The sequence below is a fragment of the Protopterus annectens genome, chromosome 17.part0, assembly GCF_019279795.1.
Source record: "Protopterus annectens isolate FY-2018-M chromosome 17.part0, PAN1.0, whole genome shotgun sequence".
NCBI classification, from domain to species: domain Eukaryota; kingdom Metazoa; phylum Chordata; order Ceratodontiformes; family Protopteridae; genus Protopterus; species Protopterus annectens.
This window is the reverse complement of record NC_056751.1, coordinates 723,174,506-723,188,870: the sequence shown is the minus strand read 5'-3', so window position 1 is coordinate 723,188,870 and position 14,365 is coordinate 723,174,506. Positions and strand designations below refer to the sequence as shown.

At 43.5% G+C, this 14,365-nt stretch overlaps 1 protein-coding gene across 2 annotated transcripts in view; it reads right to left on the bottom strand.

Annotated features, from left to right (window-relative positions):
- Positions 1 to 14,114, bottom strand: part of LOC122791812 (signaling lymphocytic activation molecule-like) — a 528,221-nt gene extending 514,107 nt beyond the window's left edge. For both annotated transcript variants that reach the window (XM_044059767.1, XM_044059768.1), the window contains exon 1: positions 14,039 to 14,114. The gene's annotated coding sequence lies outside the window, so the exon portion shown is untranslated. The remainder of the gene's footprint in view (positions 1 to 14,038) is intronic.
- Positions 14,115 to 14,365: the final 251 nt, after the last annotated feature.

Here is a 14,365-nt window from a genome sequence, read left to right as displayed (position 1 = left end):
TGATAACACCTTGAGATACTTAATGACATATAACAGAGTAAATAAATCTGTTGAATGAGTCATCAGAAATAACTGGCGTCTCTTAAAAGCAATACCTGGCCATGAAAAATGGCTTCTTGACAAACCACGTTTCACCGATAGGAATTGTAATAGCTTGAAAAAGCATTTATGTTATAAGGATTTTACTTTAAATAGGGCAAATTATATTATTTATAACAAAAAATGTGCCTATCCCTGCTATAACTGTATATGTTGTTCTAGTATAACTACGTTAACTGAATTTATTCATCCCTTGAATGGTAGAAAGTTTACTTTTCATTGTACAGCTACATGTAACCCTACACATGTGATTTATCTGGTGTTATGCCAACAATTCCCTTGTTTTTATGTTGGTAAATCTGCAAGAAGGCTATGAGACAGGATTGTAGAGCATAGGTCAGAGATATGGAGAAAGGTAGTTACCAACTCCTAAGCTCACCATGTGCAAGAGACTGATGATTCACATCAATTTCTTTTTTGTGTAATAGATGTTTTAATTTCAAGTATTAGACATGGTGATCTGATAAATAGACTAGATACTAAAGAATATGAGTGGATTATCCGCTTACAAGTGGACTCTTACCCTGGTTTGAAAAAACATGTTACATTGAAACCTATATTAAAAAAGAAACAGCAGCAAATCTGTTGAATAATAGGAATTTTTTGTATAACTCAAAGTAATCCATGTGTTATAATGTGTTTTTTAATGTATGGAATATTGCTTTAAAAAGTTCCTTTTAGAACTATTTAATTGATAAATTAATTGTCAGTGCTTGATAGGTTAGGGCTGTGTCATGTGATTTGAACTTTTAGTATAAAGGATGCTAGTTTTTTATGAATTTTTATTAACACCGAAGAAGGACCTATTGTCTAAAACTATGTTTTTTATTAAAAGGTTTATACAATGCTGTGGAGTTTACTTTTTCTTTTCTACTTGGACATTTGTTTGTTGACTCCACTTTATCATTTGGCTCACCTTTTTGCTTTTCATATATATCTGTCTCCACAGCATGTTCTGTTTATGTCACAGGCTAGGGTTTGATTCCTGGAGCAAGTAATTCCTGTCCAATTTGATTTGCAGATGTCCAGCATTTCCAGATGGGCATGGTCTGAGATAGCTATGTAGGCCAGGCATAGGTCACCTCTCAACAGCCTGCATGATACTGAGTACAGTGACAGGTCTTTCAGTCTGTCCATGAATGTCACGCTTTGCAGGCCCTGGATTCTCCCCGTCACAAATCTCTGTGTTTTCTCCAATTGTTGCAGGCATCTGGTGAGGTACAAACAGAAGGGAGCATTGCTCTCAAATAATGGTCTGATAAGGGTTGAATACAGTGGAGATATGACCTCCTTGGTCTTGGATGTGATGTCCTTAGTCATGAGGTGTACAAAGACGAATGTGTGTCTCACCACTATGGATACATAGTGATTGAAGTGTACATTGCTATGAACATGTGTTCCCAAGTCTCACAACACTGTGTTTGAGCTTACAGGGGTGCCATGTATATCATAATTAGCAGGGGGTACTTCATTGACAAAGGGGGTAATGAGGCATTTTTTGCTATAAGGTTCAGTCCATGAGTTTGGCACCAATCATTTGTCTGTGTCAGTCCTTTCTGTAATATGTTGACATCATTGGGGACTCAATATGAGTGTGCCCAGTTGACAGTCATCTGCAAACTTGGTAAGCCACAGGCCCTCTACCTTTGACTGGACTTCAGAGAAACTGTTTTCAAACAGTTAAGGGCCCAGCAGAAATCCTTGTGGCATTCCACTGGTAAGTAGTTTAGTGGTGGAGGTGCACTGCCCAACTTTTACAGTGTGTGTTCTGTCGGTGAGACAGTTGGCTATCCATCTAGTAATGTATGGGTTAATTTCCAGATGGGAGAGATTCTCTGTGATACCTGAATGGGGGATATTGTCAAAGGGCTTGGATAAATCCACATAGGCAGTATGTCCTGTTATCCCTCATCCAGGTGTTTGTGGTCATTATCAAAGAAGTCCACTAGTTTTATTAACCAAGCTCTACCCTTGGCAAAGCCAAAATGGGTCATGTCAAATGTGAGGAAGGTCACTTATGTCCCTGTCCATAGCCTTGCATATAAGACTGTTTATGATTATGGGTCAATAGTTCTAGTTCTGCATGTTACTAGATTGATTCCTATCTTATAAAGAGAGCCCAACAACATGTACAGATACATACCCACATATAAATATATACATATGCAGACACCCATAGACCCATATGATATATATATATATATATATATATATATATATATATATATATATATATACATGTATGCATACATATACAGATATATCTGTATATAATAATGCATATAGATATATATATGTAACTGTAAATATACACATGTATATAGCTAGGATATGATACAGCAGTTCTGAGATACACATGTTCACAGGCCGTGCATATGGAGGTCAGGGGTCCAATAAACAAACATATAACACGTAGCATCAACCCCCCCCACCCCCCTAGCTAGGCCGGTGAGACATACAGACAGACAATAAAAGTAAACACACCACTGCTTCCCAGACCACCGGCAGGATACTACCAGTGGGAGAGACCTGACAGGTCTAATCTTGAAACAAAGACATTGATGTCCCTTATGGGACACCAAAAATTAATGATCATCAGAGGCAGTCCCGGTAATGACTCAACAAATCAGGCTGTAGATGTACATGGACCAGTAGGTTGTGCAAGCCTGATAACCCATGGGTCGACACAATGTACGACATGTGTCCCAACATGGGGAGAGTGGGCAGTGTGTAGTGGTGTGTTTATACCCCACCTGAATCCACAGTAAGGATGAGTGCTGTAGAGGAGTGGCAGGTGGGGGAACTATGGGTATGCAATTATGGGCCTAGGCATGCAGGTGTTGGCTGGTGGAATCATATTAGGACCACCCCGGGGATGTAAGTAATATTCCAAAATGGGCATAGCTGACACCCATACCTCTCAACCCCTAAGAGCAAATCCACTGGAAAGGACATAATCCATTGGGGTAACAAATCGGGACCATACCTCTGAACTGTCCCCAATTTCCAGGGACGTCCCTGATTTCGAATCACTTTCTAACTCTGTCCCACTTAATCCCTCCTAAAACTAGTGACATTTGGAAGAAAGGTGGTGAATTACACGTAATGAATAACGACAACAATTAAGAGTTATAAACATCATTTACCTCAGAAAATGTGTATGAATTCATGTGCTCTGAGTCTGTCAATGTGTCAGGTTAATAGCACCAGTAATTTAAATGTGTTCCTGAAGTTGTTATGCCGTGTCCCTGATTCAGTTTGTATTTTTCCCAATCATATGAAAGGTCTGATAGGAACAGAAAGCACATATTCCACTGACAACCTTAGAAAGATGATAGAATATTAGTTATGCAGTTGCATGACTCGGCTGAAGGATGTGGGTTCCAAAACCCAATTACTTGTTTGTATTGAAGAGTGTCAGTTTCCATGTATTAGCCAGACAGGTGCAGATTGTAAGAGGAACACACCAATAATATGAATCAAACTCTGGACAGGCCGCGGATTCTGTACAGTCGAATGGCATGCTGTCACCTAATGGGCAGCCATTCCCGATACTGTAGGCATGTAATCCGATGTAATAGACATCACAAGATAATATCTTAGTCCTCACTCCCACCCAGGGGTGTGAGTGTCAGATGCAAACACCAAATACAGTGCATTTGCAAGTGCGGGAGCAAGCGGGTGTAAGCCTGTTAGGACATCAGTATGCGAGTATTACACTGGTAAAGCAATGCAGAGGCTGAGTGTAAGAAACTGTAACCAGAGGTTAGCATTGCTTAGCTCCGTGCAAACCCCATGCACACCCGCTCACAACTGCTTTAATGTGCCTTAATCATTCTGTATCCAACGGCCTTGTTCTGCCCAGCAACAAAATAAACAGCCTCTGCAAGGCTCGAAACCAGGACCCTGCACACACAGCTATTGTGATTTACCACTTAGCCATGGCAGATATACAGACATTGGACCTTATCACAAACATATCATCCAGCACAGTCATTCAACAGTATAGGAAATGTATTCCATCGTGTAGATGTATGTGTGAGTGTTTATGTCCAGATATAGATACATACATATATATAGATATATCAGGAACATCCCGTGTGACAACAAAGCATTACAAAGGAATAAAAAGGGAAACACCAGCAATGCCTGTATTATGTAGGGGTGTTGTCCTATGGAATATCAAGACTCCCTCAGACAGACATGTGTCAGTCATACACACAAACATTTGTACATTGGCCACATACATCACTCAGTGCATGTTATTTACATTAACACAACAGTTCCTGTACAATCATTATGTGAGAGCAATACTCTTGCAAGGTGCTGTGTGTGACATCATCATCATGATAAAGGTAAATGGGGTAACCATAGAGGGACCAGTAGTGTTGTGTGTACAATGGGGTCGTCCGCATCACGTGTACCTGGAACATTTAGGAGTCATGTGCATACTAGGATCGTGTGCCTGAGAGACAGCGGTGAGGACAAGTGGAGTATGTTGTGATGCATATTAAAAGGGTTATATGTGTCCAGTGGACACATGTGTGAAATGGACAGCTTTGTATAGGGCAAATGTTGTTCTGGGAACCGACTGGCCTTTTGTTTCGATGGGGTGAGAGTGGGATGTGGGGGAAGGAGAGTAGGTATGCTCGTCGAGGATAGGTAGGGTAGGATGACAGACAAGACAGCATACAGGGTTGGTATATGACACGTGGGGGGATACACACCGGACAGGGAGGGGTGTTCGGCAGTCACAAGCCCATGAGCCCCCAGATGGAACAATGGGTCAGAGGTCCCCAGCCATGGGCAGCCACCACTGCACCAAAACAGCTGCAAAGGTGGCAGCGCTGGGGGCTGTCTAGGAGGGGCAGCTTCACCCTGTAAATGTGACACTCTGCCCTTGAGCTGGTGTATCTGGCCTCGAAACCCCTTACTGAGCCCCCTACACACCACGTCCAGGACTGTACGACAGCGGACAAGTTCCTGTCTGGACCTGCTCCCAGGGAGAACATGACTCATCCTCAGTGGTGGTACCACCAGAAGGTAGTGCAGAGCCAACAAAGGTGAAGGTCCAAGGCTGGGCCCCAGATGTGCTGGTGCCCAGTGCCATGGCCAGCTGAAGTGGTACAGGAGGTTCTGCCGGGACCTCCAAACCCATACAGCTTATGGTGTTGCAGTTTAAATACAGATATGGCTTAGTAATAGTCAACAGCACTCAGGATTACTTATAACAACATGCATAGATATGACCATCAACCCAACACAACAGATGGTATACATTTGCAGAGGGAGCACAACACATGCATATATACTGCATGACATCTGTACAAAGTGTAGAAGACTTGTGACTGCAGCTATGAACAGTGGCCCATTATTGGCATGTCACTGAGAACCCCAGACAGTGTCTGTCATAACAATATTTCATGTGACATATGTCCAATCAGGGATGCAATGGCAGTAACTCATCACTATCACCGTGTACTGACTGCAATCCTCACACTATGCTCCTGCAGTTCACAGATGTGTGTTCAGTTAGTAACACAGGAAACAAATGGTTCCACACACTGATCAGTCCACAGATGGCCCTACAGATGGGGGTCCCTCACAAACAAAGCACTGTCTTGTCAATTTTAAAACATGCAGAACAGCCATTACCACACACAACTTGTTAAACAGGCAGTAGTCTCAATGAAGCATAGCTACACTTACATGCTGTAGTCATGTCTGGCACATGACCCTCCTGTCTTTAGGCTATTTCCCACTGTGTATGTTGTTTGAGGAACATCTAGATATCATCTGTGATGCCGTTTACCAAACACCAGATCCAGGTACAACTCACAGCGACTGTCATGAGCAAACACCAACATGATGTTCCTAGATATTGTACTGTGTTTTTCATGTGATTGGCTATGTGAACATCATCACAGCTGTTCCACATGCAATCAGCTAGAAGAGGACTGCAATAGGTGAAGAGGCCATCACCTGATCATGATCATCACTTACAAAACACAAGCTGCTGCTGAGCAGGTATAAACCTCCACATCCACCAGAGAGTGTGTGGGAGGGACAGACAGAGGCGAAGTACATCAGGGAAGAGCTTGGAGACTAAAACTTAAGCATCTTCTGTCACACACCTACCAGTACAGGGGTTCAAACCTCTGACTGACTAGTCATTACCATTACAAGTGCATGCAGTTACTCCATGTGCCACAAAACTGACATGTTGGTGTGCTGTAAGAACATATATGTGTGCTGGTGAGCGACATCTGCAACAGAGATATAGTAAGCATACATTAGGTGTAGCACACATGGCTGTCCACATGAACAGATGTCATTGTCAACATAACCATACTTTCTAATGGACTCACATTGACACTCTTTGCCAGGCCCACAAATACACTTCCAAACTACTTAGTTTGCCACACTGCAGTAATGCACAGGTTCTACATGCACCACAGGGGATATCCGGAGGTTCTATGGGTTAGGGCATGTGAATGTGTTTGACATCTATCGGTATGCCAATGGGAGTTATACTGGGAGTGACTGTGGTTGGGAGCATCATACCCCACATGCAGACACAACGTGCCAGTACTGACATGCATGTATGCATTGCTTCATGGATGTGTAGTGGTTGGCTGTGCAAGATGGCTGTACAAGGCTGGATGAGGGGTAATCCTTGGCATCACACCACCCGACAATGGTGTGTAGTGTTGTACAGGGGTGTAGTGTCTGCAATGTCCCACACTGGTGGGTATTGTATGAACTGTCCTGACATCCTGGTTACCATTGTGTATGGCCATAGCTTTTCAATGCATGGCATGTCTGTGTTTGATAGTCCTTGACATGGACATTGCCTGGGATGTGCACGTCCCACAATAATGTACAGTGACATGTACAGGTGTACATGGTTTGGCTGGCACATGTTGTGTACACAGACTGTTATCCTCTGATATGCCAATACTGGCCTAGTGTGGCAGGACCTGCTTATAGATAGCAGGTTGACCCTGCACCTGCATTGATAGCATGATACAGGTATTCCCTGGTGTCAGTGGCATCGGTTCATACAAGGCACATGTGTAAGGTATTGTATGGCCTCTGTGCATCACATTTGATGGCACCACATATGTTGCAGGCATCCAATGGGGAACATAGTGAAGGCACATTGTCCGCAATTATGTGCCAATTGTACTGCTGTACAGGGTGAGATGCCCTCAGCAGCCCACTGCAATCACACCATACCTACTATCTGTGATCGATGTGCAGAGTACTAGCAACATAGCGGGATATTCAAGGCAAGTGTGTTTGTGTATGACACATGGGTTTAGGACGTTTTACAGGTAATAGTAGGGTTGCATACTTTGTTCACCAGACCTTTTGCCAGATGTAGGGGTATGGCTTGCCAACACAGTCCCTTGGCTGACTGACATCTGTTCTCCTCGTGAGGTGGACATTGCAATATATAAGATGGACACCATATAGGAAAATAACAAAATCGGCTCCCCAATACAAAATCTGCTCCCCAACATGTCCAGTGGTTAGACACTCACAGCCACCTCTACACAGGCTCTGACAGTCAAACACACACACCTGCCATGTCTTGGAATAGAACCCCTACCTAACTAGTGTATCACACTACAGCATTACACAATTACAGCACGCACTATGGAGATTACAGTTGGTCTCTCTTGGAATAGAGCCCCTACCTAACTAGTTTATCACACTACAGCAATATGCAGTTACAGCACGCGCTATGGAGAATACTGGGTTACAGCAGTCCTAGAGGTGTACTCCTAGATGGGTAACATCAGCAAGGTTGCTAAAGGTGGTCATGTGAATTGTAAAGAGTGTGCATACTCTAAAAAGCATTGTTCTTGTCTCAGGCAGACAGAGACACACACACAGTTGGCCTCTCTTGGAATAGAACCCCTACCTAACTAGTTTATCACACTACAGCAATACTCAGTTACACCACATGCTACGGAGAATACTGGGTTACAACTGTCCCAGAGGTGTATGTCTAGGTGGGTGACATCAGCAGGATTGCCAAAGGTGGTCATGTGAATTGTAAAGAGTGTGCATACTCTAAAAGGCATTGCTACTTTCTCAGGCAGACAGACCGACAAACACACGCGCAGTTGGTCTCTCTTGGAATAGAGCCCCTACCTAACTAGTTTATCACACTACAGCAATATGCAGTTACAGCATGTACTATGGAGAATACTGGGTTACAGCAGTCCCAGAGGTGTATTCCTAGGTGGGTGACATCAGCAGGATTGCCGAAGGTGAGGCTGAGGAAGTTCACAGTCATTAAAAGTGAACGAAACGCGTAATTTGGATTTATTTTTTCTTCAACTCGTCTTTTGAGTCATTGTTTGGCACTGTGTGTTATTACAAAGTTTTTGGTTGCTCTATACTTTAATATATATATATATATATATAAATATATATATATATATATATATATATATATATATATATATATATATATCTATATATACACATATACACAGACAGAGCCATAGCATACATACACACACACACACACACACACACACACACACACACACACACACACACACACACACACACACATCTAAACACCCTTTGTGACACAGAAGGGTTCCAAAGGAACTGACGTGTACACAAAACAGAGGCATCTCTTGTGTTAGAACATTTAAATCATAAGCAGTTCACCAGAGAAGGGATGGTTGCTGTGTATGTGGAGTTTGGGGTGGGGAAAGATGGCTAATGTAATCTACCCTGGGGATTGTGGAGTTAGGGTGGGGGAATGATGGGTATGGACCTACACCCCAGCAACCACTTCTGTGTCACTGCTCGACAGTGGCACAGGAAAATAACATAACCAACTGTAGTCGCGCTTGACTGTGTATTCTTTACCATTCCTAACTATGTAATACTTTGTAGACACCAGTCACCACAGATGGCTACCATGGAGTGCTAAAAGACATTACACGTGCATGCCTGGCTACAGGGTAGTCACACACACAAGCACGCACACACTTGCCAGCATTGTGCATACACGTCTTGCCTATGTAAAGGTAACTAGTACAGTGGTATGCAGTTGGGGTATGTGCCACAGAACACATACAATTACACTTACTCTGATTCCACTTCTGAGCTGGGTGACATCACCGGACTGATTACTTGCAGTGGGAAGGGAGGAAGAGAGAGATTTAGCAGTTCACAAGGATAAAGGCCAGTGCAAAAGGAGGTATCTCTTTGGAATGCAGCAAAACCCACTGCCATGACAGGATGCAGACACAAATACACACACAACCACACTCAGTCATTTGTTGACGCACATACTCAGGCATTTGCTGTCACACACACAAACACACGCACAAAGTTGCCAGTGGTGGGATCAGAACTCCTGCCTATCTACAGATCACTATTACAGTACTACACAGTTACAAGATGCGCCACAGAGATTACACATTCCAAGGCAGCCAGACTGCCCTTCTATGATTGAGGACAACAACAGGGAGACTGACAGTCACGAAGTACATAGCTGTACAACTATGTGTTTAAAGTAGGTGTCCATTACAACCTGTATGCACAAACAAGACACATCATCTGCAGGTAGGCCTGAGAGGTATAGTTGTAGCACAACAGGAACCTGAACTGGAGTATGGCCATCTGTGGAATGGACAACTACTATCACTATACAGGGTTACAGTGGGTATGCTCATACACTTAGTAGCACAGGGCTGTTTGGTATGCACTCCAATTCTAACCACTGAAGACCACAGTGTGCATGCTCAAACACTTAATAGTACAGAACACATTGTAATGGACTCCTATTGTAAACACACAGGTTTACAGCTAGGTACATCTTACCTGTCAGTATATATGCACATCATACTGGTTTACTACCTGATACCTGTATGTGGCCATAAATTATATATCTATGTCTGTGCTGTGTGATACACATGCATACATGTGCATGAAGTACTGACATATATATGTTACGCATACACATTCATGCATGTGTGGACATGGCAGACAATTGGTTACCTGGGATGCACAGATGGATGCTACCTACAGCATGTGTCACACACCTAGCTGCCCTGAAAGGCATACATTGATAGCAGGTTGTGGACAGTGGCATTATACGTGGAAAAGTGGCATGTGCAAGCATAATGTGTTAGTCACCTTGTGTAATGGTACTGAGGTGCAGGTGTCAAGAGGACCTCTCCTGGCTGTGTTAGTAGTTGTCATTATTAGCAGGACTGCTACCCTAAGTATATCTCACATTGGTGATATACACAAGTTCTGCTGCTGTCTGTTACCTTACATGAGGCATTTGCTACCAAGCACATTAATGCCATGCCCAGTGATGTCATGGTATGGGTGGCAACTGCTAGACCAAAACAATGAGCCAATGTCCTGCTGTTATTATGAGGTTGCTCAGTGTCTGTCATTCTGGGCTGTCATGACCGAACGACTAGCCTTCAACACAGAGCACATGCATCCATGTTACACATGTGTGTGGATAAACCTAGGTCGCATTTACCCATATAGCCACATTCCAAGGCAAATGTCCTACACACAGAAGGAACACCCTGACACCTACATGACAATTGCATTGGATGCTTGTGTTAACCAGTGCTAGATGTGTGGCTTTAGTAATCCATTTGCTCAATGCAGAACCTACAATGGGGAATACTGACATCTGTGCAGTGAGGAACACCTGGCTGAAGACTCTGTAGTGCACAATTGCACTACCACCATATAACTCAGATCCAGACTTGTGGGCCATAACAGTGGTATGGACCATTCCAGGTGGTGGTGTACACATATTCATAAAGGCTACTCACATGTAAAGACCACTACTCCCACATAACGCATCACAGATGAGTCAGGTACAGGTGACAGTGGCAAATGCTGAATTGTAGGTTGTATCCTCATATACATCCACCACTTTGTTCCCAACCTACCAACACACATAAGTTCATAGATTAGTACTAGGCTAATTGCCCTTGTGAGCCATTTTAAGCTTAGCCAATTATCCCTTGTGAGACTCAAACCCTGCACCTTGTGTTTGTAAGGCAAACACCTTAACCATTAGGCCACCCTCCCAACCCAAGATTCATAGATTAATACTAGGCTAACTGCCCTTGCGAGCCATTTTAAGCCTAGACAATTATCCCTTGTGAGACTCAAACCCTGCACCTTGTGTTTGTAAGGCAAACACCTCAACCATTAGGCCACCCTCCCAACCCTCCATATGTGGTATGACATAGTATGGTAGACCACCAGATAACCCTCGATTGGCGGACTGTACCTAGGCCTACATCAACTGTGCAAAGTACCCATGTACAGACACAGCTGCATAATGTATTATGCAATGCAATAATACCACTGTTTGCAACCAGCTCAGTTGTACACATACCAAGGTCCCTCAGATGTTGTCAGCATTAACATGGTCAACTGTTGCTGTACACCAGTAAACAACACCCTCATGGTTGGATATGACCTAACTGTACCTGCCCTGGATATGTACATCCCACACTCCTACAACATAAATTACATTACCATAGCTTTCATTTTCCTTTCTACATACAGGTGGCTACAGTCAGTACACACATGCACATGGCAGATAGCATGCTAACAGTACATAAGGTTCGATATCTATGTTGACAGAGGTAATATCCCCTCTCTACTGGTCACCCATGACACCTATCATATAATACAACACACCATGTGGCATGTATGTCTTTAGACATGTCCACCTAATGCATTACCTACAAACATACTCAAATAACAGGACCATAGGACCTACACAAGGCCTGTATTGACAGACTCAGGGAAATCCAGCTCTGCTCTGTATGTTCCTGAGTAGGCACAGGTGATATGTTCATGACATGTACAGCCATGTGTGGCCACAGCTCCTACATATACTCCATGTTAGCAATTGCAAGCCATGCATGCTGTGTGCTGTCTGGACATTAGCCTTAGTACCACAATAGCCAGTACATGCTGGGGTGAGATGTTTACAAGCCACAGACCTCGCAAATGCTTGAATGAGTGTACTGCCTAGCTCTAACAGAGCACATTTCTGGCACTCTTCCAGTACACACAAGGTGTGTGTGGCAAATATGATGTTCTCACTGTTAACCATTACAGTGCCCTGGCTTCACCATGGCACTGTCAAGTAACAGTTTGTAGGAACATGACATGGAATAATGCTGTGTGTGTCTCACTATGTGCTGCTGTAATATATGTACACTTGGCTACTCGGTGAAAGTGGTGGTGTCCTACCAGTACATGAATACAACATCCATTATGGTGTAATGCTCGGCTATGTTTCACACATGGCGTGGGGAAGGTGTGGAATGTGTCTTCTTGACCTGCTAGTGCACGTACTGATGTAGACCGCATATGTGTACATCTATTGATGTTTGTGTCGATTCCACGTGTGTGCAGTGTCTGATGTCTGAAGGTGACTGTTGTCTTAGTACATCATGCTGTTGTAATACAGCCTCAATATTGCCAACTGTATATGGTGTTATGCTCTAAGTACAGTAAGCTGTACATTAGGTATGGACAGATGTTTGGACATGACTACTAAGTGGTGGGGATTCTTTGCAGATGAATATTGAGGACAGCTCACTGGTGTGTTACAACCAGTCCTACAATAACTGTGTACCTGCTAAGGTCAAGTTTTGTAATTGAAGTGGAAGACAGACAATGTAGAATGTTGTAAGGGTGACACTGAAGACAAACCTCATGACACCTGTAACAGTAATACCTCCCCTGTGCATATATTGTGCATATATCAGCACAGTTGTCAAAGGAAAGAGTCAGTAAGCATTGTACCAGATGCGATAGCGCTGTACTTCTGTAGTACCTATCATGAGATAGGCAGGTGCTTGATTCACAGTACTGGCACGTGTGGGTGTGTGTGTCCATATATGTCACTTATGGTTGGGAATACATCCCACATGTTATCACTCTCCTGAACACTGTTGTTGACACCAGTACAGAGTGAAGTGTAGAAAGAAAGGCATAAGCAGGTGGTTAAACCTCACACATGTAAAGTGTCTGCATGTGTGTGACATAGGTGTATATCTTTGCGAATGCCAGTGTGTGTGTGTGTGTGTGTGTGTGTGTGTGTGTGTGTGTGTGTGTGTGTGTGTGTGTGTGTGTGTGTGTGTGTGGCTCTTCATGTGTATGGCTGTCCGGTTCCTGGAGTGAGGCCGTATTTTACCATAGTGAAATGTTAATGCCCCCTCCCCCCATCCACTCAATGCAATCTAGCATCCTTGTTGATATCATCAATCGTAGACCGGCATGCTAACCGCTTGTTAACATATACACCCTGGGGTGTGACCTGTTGTTACATAGCCTACTGATGGACCCCTTCCCCACATACGCTCACTGCACTGTAGTATCCCTGTCGATGTCCTCGATCTTAGGCCATTCCAACTACCTGTACATATGTAATATCTGTAGCGCATCTTGCAATTGCGTAGTACTATAATGATGATATGCACATAAGCAGGGGTTCTCATCTAAACACTGGCAACAGTGTGTGTGTGTGTGTGTGTGTGTGTGTGTGTGTGTGTGTGTGTGTGTCAGAGTGTGTGTTACTGTGTCTGTGAATCCCTGAGTGTGTGGGTGTGTCTGTGTTTGCATGCTGTCATGGCAGTGGGTATTACTGCTTCCCAGTGAGAAGCCACTATTTCCACTGGCCTTTACCTTTGTCATCCTGCATACCACTCTTTTACCCCCTCCATGCTCCAGGTAACTATACCTGTGATGTCACCCACTATGGATGTGATGGCACTGAACACAGTAGCTTACTACACAGTTATCATGCTCTTGGATCATTAGAACAGTAAACATAATTGAAACATGGGAGAATATAACTGTGATGTGGAAGCTACAAAGTGCATGCAGGTATTGTCATACTGACCTGTGGATAGTCAACATGTACATATGGGGCATCCACAAACACCGACATCCCCGGCACATGCAACTATACCTGAAAGAGGAAGGCAGAACATCAAGATCAACATGCTGTTAGTGTTGTTACACATGATAAATACTGTCAAACGTACAAAATGCATTCTAAAACTGCAATACATGGTATGTCTGCTGCTTGTCAACACTATTCAACAATATCAATCTACAATTGTCTACCTAGTATGTTCAGCCTGTGCATCAGACCATATGAACATGTCCCTGCACCGATGGTGTGGATGACAGAGATGCGGCACAGGCATCATCATGTGCACAGGGT